We start from the raw sequence: 11492 nt of genomic DNA on the forward strand, positions 1-11492 counted from the left end.
CTTTGTAAGACAGTTGTAAAATGTTTTTAAACAAACAAAGGCACATCAGAAAATGAATGCATTAATCAGAGTCCTTGTAGACCTTGCACACATTCACTTACCTGCTCTTCAAGTATAAAAAAAACTGAAAACTGAAACAGGGCAGCAGTGTACAAAATTTCAGCTTTCCTAGAATTGAGGTGGGGTTTTAGAAAGGTGTAAGTGGTAGTAGATTACTGAATTGAATGCTACTATTAAGCAGAAGAGTTTCCACTTTTTTTTTTTTTTTTTTTTTTTTTTTTACCACTGCAACTAGTCTTTGCATACACTGTGGACTCTCTTTTTCAAATCATATCACTTTGGAGAAGGATGAACCCCTTGAAAAGCAAAATCCGCTAACAAGGCAACCAGAAGGATTTGAGTCTCTAATCGAGCTCATGCTGAATTAATGTTGCATTTTCAAATGCTGCTTGATGACATGGGGCATGGCACCGCCATACCGTTCTTATATTGTATGAAACAAATTCTGAGATCTTGAGAGGTTCTTAGAGATGGCATCTATCTCTCTAAAATCTGAGTGCCTCTCAAATATATATAAAAAAAAAAAGAAAAAGAAAAGAATGATAATACTAATGCACAGCTTCTGTGAAGTTCTCATCATACACAGTCCCAACAGTACTTTAAGAAAGGATGGTGGTGTCATTGTTTGCACTTTGCAGATTGGGAAGCTGAGGCAGTGGAGGCAGCGTGCTTGCCCAAATCATCCAATAGGTCTGTAAAAGACTGAGGAACAGCTGCAGTGTCCCGTGAATGCTAATACTGCCCTATAATTTTTACCAACTTGCTTCTTCCTTTGGATGTTGCTTTAGAATAAGCTGTCCATGAGAAAAACTCTTCAAGTGTGCTACTTAGCTCCTTTGAGGGATCTTAACAAGTCTGAATTTGAGCAATTTTAAATCCAAGGCCTCTCTGGTATTGAGTCCTTCATGCCCTTCCCAACACGTATACATGAGGCCTTTGTAGAAGCCATGAGTAATCTGGGAAACAGTTATTAGGGGGTAACACAGCATGCTCATTTACTTTCTTAGCATTAAAAGAAATATGGTCTTTGCTATTTCAATAGCTGTCATCCACAAGGACCAGAATGAAGAGCAGGGAAAGGCTGAGCCAGAGATAACAGAAGGAGAGCACAAGGTCTTTGTGATGAGTACGTCTTCCTATGACAGCAGACTCTCAAGGTATTTATAAAAAAAAAAAATACTGAATTCCTACAACACCTGACGTTTTAGATAGCGTTGGTTGAAAGTGACTTTCAGCTGTGCATAATGAAATAAACTACAATTAGGTCATTTGGATATTTTCTTTTTAATTTTGATAAAAGCATCTTAGAGATCTTACAGATGCGATCTCTAGGACAGGCTATTAACCTGCAAACAAACTGAATGTAGACAAGGGCATCTGGAAACTGCAGAGAACAGAAAGACTTTTCCTATTTAGGTACTTGTTGTGTGAATATCGAATGTAATAGTCATTATAATTACTCAAACTTATTCTGACCTTTTCACCCCAAGGCCCTAAGTCCTGAGAAGAAGATGAGTACTACCATTACCCTTGTTGAACATTAATGGGAAAGTGTGGGTGGAAATGTGACTCTTGTTGTGATTTGGATGGTTGAGGCTGTTCACGGACGAAGGTCTGTAGGAATTGGCTCCTGTTTTTTTCAGAGGAATACCATCTTCCTCATGCAGAGCAGCTGCTGTTGCTGACGACTCCTACTGTTTGAACACATGGAACAAAGCTGCAGTGGGTACCCATGAACGTATATGTGTGTTTATAAGGGAAAGCACAGATTGGAACTCATTTTGGAAATTCCTTCCCCTTCTGATCAACAGTACATTAACTAAAGAGCTAAACCACTCTTTAACAAGTTGGAAAAATGAATGATTCAGTTACAGCTGGTAGGAGGCTGAATATAAAAACAGAATAGTGAGATGTACACTTACATAGTAGTCTTAGTTACTCTTAGTTCTCGTTCTTGTTTTTGGCCTTTTCAGTTATCAGCTTTAGAACTCATTTATTTTATTGAAGTAAATTTGAATAGAATCTATCACTTAACATAAAGCTTTTCCATTAGGATAATCTTCGCATAAGTGCAGTCCAGGGCTAATTTATTTTGGTTATTCAAAAGTACTCCAATGGCATGTTCAAGAGGTGACCCTTGTCCTAACACTCTTGTGGAGAATATGCAAACTGATCTTAATAAACAGATTATTGTAGAGTTTAATATGAATTTGAGAGTTTTAGTTGTCATTAATTTATCTATATCAAAACTTGCCTGGATCATCAAAAGGGAACAGTATTTTTCCATAAATTACTGCTGACCTGAGGAATTATTTATGCACCTACTTAAGTACATTCTGTTTGTATCAAAAATGAAAGAACCATCTTTATAGCTGATTCAAAGAATAGAGTTTTTGGAAGAATATGTCTTCATTACCCTTTAGCCTAGATACAGCTAACATATGCTGCAAGAAATATTCATGAAATTCTATAAATGTGTGGTGAGTTAACCTGTTCTGAGCTCCTATTGTTATATTGCTCTCAAAGCCCTAACTAGAACCAGCCGTTTCTGCTGTAGACACACACTGCGTAACAGCATTGCTTTTCTTTTACCATATTGCTATTTGGTGGCTGGCTCCCATTTCCATCCTCAGTGCTTCCAATTTCTGGTAGTCCAAATGGTGTTCACATACTTTAAAGAGATGTCCTTTTGGCAGTACTATCTGCATGCCACAAGCAAGTTCTCATGGACATTTTTTGTTGCATGGGTTACTTGGCATGCTTCTGGTACTCCAGAAATAATGGCTGTATTTTGCTGGTTTTAAACCAAGTAAAATTCCTGTTTTGTAATGACAAGATAATAGGTTAAATAAGGTTGGAAAAAAAAAAAAAAGTATTCGTTTCAGAACCATTTCTATCTTCACTTTTTTTTTTTTTTCCAATTATCCACCATCAATTTGGAAAAAAATAAAAATAAAAAGGTGAATACTATAAACAAAGCAAAGCACTTACGTGAGCATATGTCCTAGTAACAGACTAAAATCTCTATTTTCTGTTGAGGCTTTATTTGAACTTTCCACTAATGTTAAATCCATGGTTATCAAACTGTTCTGCAAAACTGTAGGAGTGAGTAAGGCAACTATTTTCTTGAGATATTGCTTGTAATTACTGGAAGAGATAGGGACATCAGTAACAATATTCAGAAGATTTATAGTTTGTTTGCTGGTGCATTGAAAATTAAGTGCAGATCACTGAGGGTTCTCTGTTATGCGGTCTATGAATTAATGTTGTTATCCATAATTTATTATTCTTCACGTGCTTCTCATCTACATTTAGTTGGTGTAGAGACAGACAGAGTAAGGAGGAGTAAACTTGAAAACATAGCACTTGTTTCATATAATTATCATCTTTACCCTGTCCCTGAAAACAAATAAAAGCCTCTTGTTACTTAAGTATTTTATTGGTATCTTGCTTTAAAAAATTGTGCATACATTCATTAAAATGGAAAATTTTAGCAGCACTCTTTCGTAGCTCTTGTGCCTTCACCAGGATGCTCCTGTGGAAAAACCAAAAGACTGGGAAACGTTATATTGAATTGTGAAAATAGTTCAAATATAGGTATTGCATTAGTGTAATCAATTTATTCTATTTTTCCAAGTATTTACCAAGTATTTTTCATAAATGATGCTTCTCAGATCTAGTGTACAGGTCTCATCTAGTATACTTCCACATGCATTTCTAAAGTTGGAGAAGAAAAATAAAGGACTAGCTTGATAGATACACATTTTTTTTTGTTAAGTCCTAGTATATTTACTTCATTTATTATATCTATATTGATATAGATATTTAGAAAGAAAAAATAATTGTATAGTGCTGGTCATCACTGGGAGAGAGAAAATGCTATAGGATCTTCTAAAGTGAGTTCAGGTGAACTGAGTTATCAGAACACATCATTTAATATTCTAGCTTATAGATCTTATCCTAGCAGCACATCAGCTTCATTCCAGTACATCTTTCATTCCCTGAAATTTTGAACGAGTAGTATTTTAATACTTGAAAGAAGATGTTTCCTGTATGTCTTCTTTCAGTGTCTCCAAATTAGCTTCTGAACTCTGCAGAAAATGAGTAACTTCATCCACATATAGACGTGTTTGGTAGCTCCTTTGTAGGTAATCAAGATTTGATTAGGTAACAGAATTTTTAAGTAAGAATCTGGGTAGGCATTTTCTCAACATTTTTTAAATTATCATTAGTATTCATAAAATGATGGTATAATGTTTTATGGTGTGGCAGTAATTTGCTTCACATTTATTTTCTAGTTATTATTTCTGAAACTAATAAAATAAAACTACCAGGAAGGGACCTGTCTGAACATTCTGGATGCTTCTGACATATCTGAAAGTGTAATAAATCCCCACCAAAAGTAGCATCCTTGTAAAATGATAGGAAATCATTGAGTAGGTCAAAAAAAAAAAGACAAAAGGATTATTTTCTATTTAAACAATATTCACAATTATACGTGCTTTTATAACAACTATTTAAAAAATGTGGATCTTGTGTCAAGTTCTGAAGTGCAAAGGAAAGAGGTGGCTTTCAGTACCACTGAGGAATACATTCAAAAGAGAACCTGAGAGCCGTTGCTAATGCCATAGAGTTCAGCTCCTCTACTCTCAACACACAGATGAGCAGAAGAACAGAGATTCTCTCTACAGTTGAAGTTTCTGACATCACAGTAGTGAGATTTATTTGGAAGAATTGTTGCAACACTACTGTGAATTAGTTACAGTATTTCATTATTAACATGTTTTTCTGAGCATCACATACACATCCTTTGTCCCCATGTTTGTTACCTTCCCATTTTTTTATGCAATGTCTTTCTTTAGGTACTAGATTGAAAATAGTTATGCATATACTCATTGTAGGTTTGAAATTATTGCAAAGGTGGCTGCTCACATATATGTAGTAGATTATTGTTTTCTGGACTGTCAAGGGCTCAGATGGTGATGACAGTAATGTGTTTTCTTACACTGTTGTGGCCAAATATCTGAAAGTATCTAGATAGCTGGCCTCCACCAAAACTAATGGAAATCAGTGGGCAGAAGTCTGAACAGAAGTTCAGTTCAAACTAGGTAAAAGGAAAAACTTTTTCCTCACGAGGATATCGAGACAGTGGAGCAGGTTTCTCAGCAGGGCTGTGCAACCTCTGTCTGTGAAGGCTTTTCGAGTCCTCACTGGAAAAGCTCTCAGCAACTTAGTCTGCCCTCGCTTCAGATTCTGCTTTTGACTTCCTGAGGTCCCTTCCAACCAAATTTTTATATGATCCTATGATCCTACTATTTTATTCACAATATTAAAAAATATATATATACTGGATCAGCTAAAAATGGGTATTGTATTCAGATTGCAAATGAATTAGTCTAACCAGACTGTCCATATGAACTAAAGAATCAGCCCCTTTCTTGATACTTACAGTATTTTCCATTATAACCTCCGAATCATTGTAGCGATGTCGTATCTAAGGTTCTCAAATATATTTGCTGGAAAGAAAGATGGGTTGATTTTGTTTTCACTGTCTAGCTGTTGAGAAAAAGAGGTTGTTAATGCTTTCATAAACCGTAAGAGAGGGAAGCTTAGGATTGTGAGGGTTTTAGTTATTAATAAGTTCTTCAGTTTCTGACAGCCAGCAATTTTTTTTTTTGAAAAGCAGAACTTAGCCAATATAGATGTCCAAATGAGACTTCTAATACCTTAAATGTATTGTACCACAACACTTGTTTCCACATGGATTTTACTATAAATCACATATCATGGAAAAAGCCAGGTATGCCTTTATTCCATAGTTTAAAACCATGCATGTTTATATTAAATCTTGAAAATAAATCTGCTTCAATTTTTCAGTTCAAAAAGTCCCATCAAAACATGCTTGGTTTTGTTTTAGATTAAAATAAAGGGAGAGAGAGAGAAGCTACAGCTCTTCATTTTTAATTTTTTTTTCAAGAACTCTGATTTCAACAGCTGCAGAGAGTAATTATTATAAAGGCTGTAGTCCCAATTGTTTTTGAGTTGATGTTGTAGCCATACTGTAACAGATACTCAGCAGATGCAGACTGAAGCACACAACTTGAAACATATGGCAAGATAAAATCTGAAAGCTATGCTAGCTAGCTACCATAAAGATTTTGTGAGGTAAAAGAACCTTAAATCAACATAGACTTTTAAAGAAGGATAGTAAAAACATTATAGGATAGAAATGATGATACCTCTCTATCACTTCTGCATCTGTAGCTGAAGTCACTGGAAATAGGAGTGCTGTGTTTTATTCTAATTGAGGCAAGTTAACAATAATTTTTTCAAGACTTCCAAATAACACTCAATAATCTCAAAGCTTAATAATTGCAAATTCTATTATTTCAAAGTCTTTCATACTGAAGTGGTATTCCCAAGAAGGCAGAATAAAATTTCATATAGTAGAAACAAGGACATACATTTCAACTTAAATGGGTCTTATTAGCTGAGCAAACCACTGAGAAAATGTCTGCCTTTTGGAAACTGTTTAGGTGATTTCCACTTGAAGCATGCAGCAAATAACACAGCACCTGCCTTTTTCCCTGACGGACATGTTTAGTTCTAATTTCTGTGGTAGAATACATTGCTGAAATATAATCATTGTTCATTTAATTTTAATCACTCCAGTACAGAAACAATTATATGCATCTTAGAAGGCTTGTAAAGAATTATGTTTTATAAACAGCATATATTTTAATGTTGATATGTATCATGCCTTAAAAATGAGACCCTTCCTCTCACATGTACATATATATACACACCCCTGCCTCCAGGCACACACATGTTAAATATACACACAGACAGTAACGCTCTGCTATCTGTACTTGTCTGTCTACTATCTTGAATTTCCACTGCCAGCTACTCAATACTCTGCTCTGCTAACAATCATTATTACCCTGGTTTTCCATCATCCACCCTTCCACCACCCAGCTTGTGCCAAAAATTTCCCTGAGGTGCAATTGAAGTCATACTGAGGCATGTCTGACAGCAGCAGTGGACAGCACAGAACCATCTTAAGGCATGGAGGACACTTTAAACTATGTATTCATGTTCTCTTCTATATATTTTGCTGACTGGATTTCTTGTTTCCATAAAATATTGACGTATGTACAGTAAGCGCTGAGAAAATGGATGTTCTTGTGTACTGTACAATATTTTTTCCTGTTTCAGTATTGTTTGTGTATCACACTGATGCTCATAGAGCTGTTTGGGTTGTCTGGTGCGCAGCTTGCAGTGACATCTTCCTTCTGCATCTGAGCTTTTAGGAGCTTACTTTTCTGGTTAATGTTCCCAGCACATGAATGGGAAAGATCTTATAATGCAGTGTACTGCCCTTGTATGTATATATTGAGTGCCTGAATGCATCTCCTCTTTACTACACCAATGCTTATTGAAAAAAATCATTTTGCTATCCATTGACTTGCTAACTGTTACACTTTTCAGAAACTCGCCCTCCATAGATAGCACGGTATGGCTGTATATACCTAAAACACGTGTTCAGATCTTCAGAGATGAGAAACAGCATGCATCATGACTAGCAGATATTTCATATTGCAAAGAATAATCTTGTGTCAGATTGGAAGCTGCTAGTTGCTATGAATGGCAACAATGGCTCCAGCTACCCCTTACTTAGCAGAAAAAAAAATAAATAAATAAAATAGGAAATGCATACACACCGTATCATAAACATTTACAACATTCGGGGAGTGCATGTAATTGAAGTGAAAGGCGCAGCACACCTGCTGTTTAGCTGAGATATATACCACAAGATAACAATGCCATAGCAGAATGTGATAGCATGGGGAAAGCCTTTGCTTCAAAATGTTGTAGTCCTTATTCCTTACTCTGTAACCCCTTCGTGACAGGGAGTGGGGTTTGATGGAGGCTTTACATAATATTTGATATGTATGAGATATCTGACTTTTTAGGAAATATGTAGTCTAGGGTTTGGATAAATCACTCAGATGTGTTGTTATTTTTTTTTATTTTATTTTGTTTTAAACCTGAGCACGAGGAAAAGGTATGCGCTTCAGAAAATCCCATGACAAAGTACAAAGAAATAGTCTTTCCAAATGTATGTAGGAAAAATGGTCAGGACTCTTCTTTGTACTTGACTGAGTCTAGAGAGGGAAGTTTGAGTTTAGTATGCATTATGCATGTGCGCTGCCATTACTAATATTATTATTGGAACTATTATAATTAGCATGTTAATTCTTTCAAGTTTACTAATAGTTGTATTAGTTCAGAAATATTTTTCAAGATATCCTATTTGTTAAGTATTTAACTATTGATCAGTTTTATGCAAGGAATAAAGCTTGTAAAAGATGAAAAAGCAGCTCAAGAAAAGGGAAATGAATATAATTTTTTTTTCTTCAGAGTTTGACCTAGGTTTCCTCATCAGAGGAAACAGAAGCCACAGACGTCACATACAGTTCAAACTGTCACAGAAGGCTGGATGAAGTCTTTCATGAAACTGCAGTCCTACATACAGCGTTTGTTGTGGTTGTGAGTTTACTGCATGGGCAGAGAGCTGAATCAAGCACTTCCTATTTTTCATTGCTTGTAATTTGCATCTGCCTATGAATCTGAGAGGGGAGCCCGTGTGTTTCTGAATCATGCATGTCTATGCTCTTTGTGCAATTCTGCTTTTGGTGTACCTGTAGCATTAAAGTGCTTTGGAGGAAGAATTAGTGCCCCATCCTGCACACTTAGCAGATATATATCTGGAGCTGGTTCACAGTCTGTGGATGGGAGTGGGCAGATTCCTACTGATGGCAGCGGATGTTTGAATCAGGCTTAGGGAAGTGATGGTGACTGTATTGCAGGGCTGAAGGAAATACGCCTTTATCAGTGCACTTCTACCAGTTAATAAATGAAATGCCTACAGAAAAGGTACAAGTATTTGAAGTTAAGAACAGTAGAACAGTGGTCTTTTTTTTTTTTTTTTCTGAAAATCTTGCTTCTTGACATCTTGGAGAAAAATGTCAAAGAAGACTAGTAACTTCTATTGGAAAGGTCATCGTAAGCAATGCATACATTTTTACATGCATTTTCAAGTGAGCAGGACCTGTTTCATTGACACAAATAAGTAAATTCTGTTATTTGTGCCCTTGTTTTCACTCATGATGGAGACAGTACAGCCTTGTGACTCAGACCTCATTTTCAGAAAGAAGTTGAGGCATAGCAACATTAAATCTCGTCATATAATCAGCATGCTCTACAATATTACTACTTTAGGGGCAGTGGAGTTTATAAATCAGAGAAACTTACTAGTAAAAAGCAGCGAGTTTTTAAAAGGGAAACACTGTTTAGAAGAATAATGATTAAGTGAGATGGAAATGATGTTACTCTTAACAAAACAATTTACTGAAACATTTTGAAAATGAAAATGCCAGCAGGCAATTTGTTTTGTTTTGAAATAGGTTTCAACATTGCCGTCTGCCTGTTTGATGGTAGGATGAAGGAGGCATATGTACAAACACATGCATATATACAGATATAAAGGTACACACACACATACATCCACACATACACTTATGTGCACATACATTCATGCAAGAAGATGATAATGCTTTAGTTTGTATCATCTGTGCTTAGCTCTTAAAACCTGATACCTGCAGCAGTAACAACTCACTCTTAGAGCCCCACAGCAATTTCGTAATGGAATTCAAAAATAATAAAAAGTTTTAAAATGTTATATTAAGCAGTAGTACTAAATTTAGCTTGAAGGAGCTTCTTCCAAACTCTTGCACTGTAGGGGCTATTCCAGACTGTAGTCAAGAAATCTAATAAATTCATTATTGAAGTGGGAAGAGGAACTATGTGGAACGGATTGTAGAGGACATATACCATGAAATTGTGAGAGCTTCAGAGAAAAAATGTAAGCGTCAGGTTTGCTAGCCTAGACCTTAATATCCTGTAAGTTCAACTTTTTGAGTTCTCTATCCTCCACTTTTTTTTTTTTTAATTTTATTTTGTGTGTGTGCTATATTCACTTCTTCCACAGCCTTAGAAGTAAATACTGAAATCCTTTCATGTCAGTTTCTCCAGTTTCATACATTATGTTTCTGCTTATAGACTTTGGACATGCTGGATTTGGTCCAGCCCAATGACTCAAAAGGTGTTCAGAGTGTTTTGGAAAGAAAATGAAACACATATGAAAGTGCATTTATATGCAAAATGCATGTAAAAAGGATCCCTCAGTGTTCTGTAGGTGTATGGGGAGTCACTTGACAGGAAGCAGGGGAATGGAATTGGTTGGGGATGGTTTCTGCCCCTTTGGGGCATTTGGTAACCAACTCCCTGCTCTTCCTCTCAAAGCTCAGATTTAGGTACTCTCAGTGCCAATATTTTGGAGTTTGTAGCTGTGTGAGGGATCACAAGGCCTTGTTCATTCATAACCATATGAGTTAACACTTTGGAGGCTTATCCCCACATGTGGAAATCTGAAAATAGGATTTAAGAAGCACACAAGCTAGGTAAAAGCAGGTTGGCCAAATGTACATCACAGACTTTCAGGCCCTAGGAAAGAAGAAAAATTGTGTGCTGTCTTGCTAGCATGTATGCATCTCACCCGGCAGAGAATGTCACTCCGGGAAGGTTACATTTCAGGAGAAACACTGCAATTTAAACTTGATTTTACTCAAAGTCCCCTAAAATCTGTATCTTTTTCTTATAGCTTGAGAGAAAGTAGTACATTCATGAGTTACAAGGTAGAGGCAGTGGTACAAGTGTAGGTTTGTTGGCCTGAGAGGTACCAAAGTGACGGGACAAGAAGGAAAATGCTGCCCATTCTGGCCTATGACCTACCAGATAGAGAAATATCCAAAACAATCCCACCAAGTTTCCTCCTCTGACACTCAGCTGGACAGGCCATTCTACATCTTGTTTAAGAAAAAATACATTAATGTAAGGTAATAGGACATCTTGCAGAATATGTGTGCAGATTATCCTGCCTTTATGGTGTATAAACAACTTACAAAAATAGTTAATTTCAGCATCAGCCTTTACATCTTCAAAGAACTGGAAAAAAACATTAAATCTCATAATCCAACTGTCAGCAGGAAGAGTATATATTATTCTTTTATGAGTGAAAATATTAAATCAGATTGCAACCTTTCTTGCTCAAGAGGTATGAAGTGTCACTTCATATTTTCTGTTGGAACTGATAGGGCTGTTTGCAGAACAAGGAGCAATGCAGCATGAATCCAGGTGTTGTAACTCGGTACTCCTTATTCCCTTGCCAAAGGCACATAAAGTATCAATTTATGAGCCAAAATGGGAACTCAGACATTCCAGGTGATAGTCTCAAAAGTATTAATATGATATGTTTATTTTGCCCCTTATTTGGCTTCATGTAAGCCAGTTCAGACACAAAAATTAAGGTA

The sequence above is a fragment of the Anser brachyrhynchus genome (genome assembly GCF_964034855.1).
Source record: "Anser brachyrhynchus genome assembly, chromosome: 1".
In the NCBI taxonomy this organism is placed as follows: domain Eukaryota; kingdom Metazoa; phylum Chordata; class Aves; order Anseriformes; family Anatidae; genus Anser; species Anser brachyrhynchus.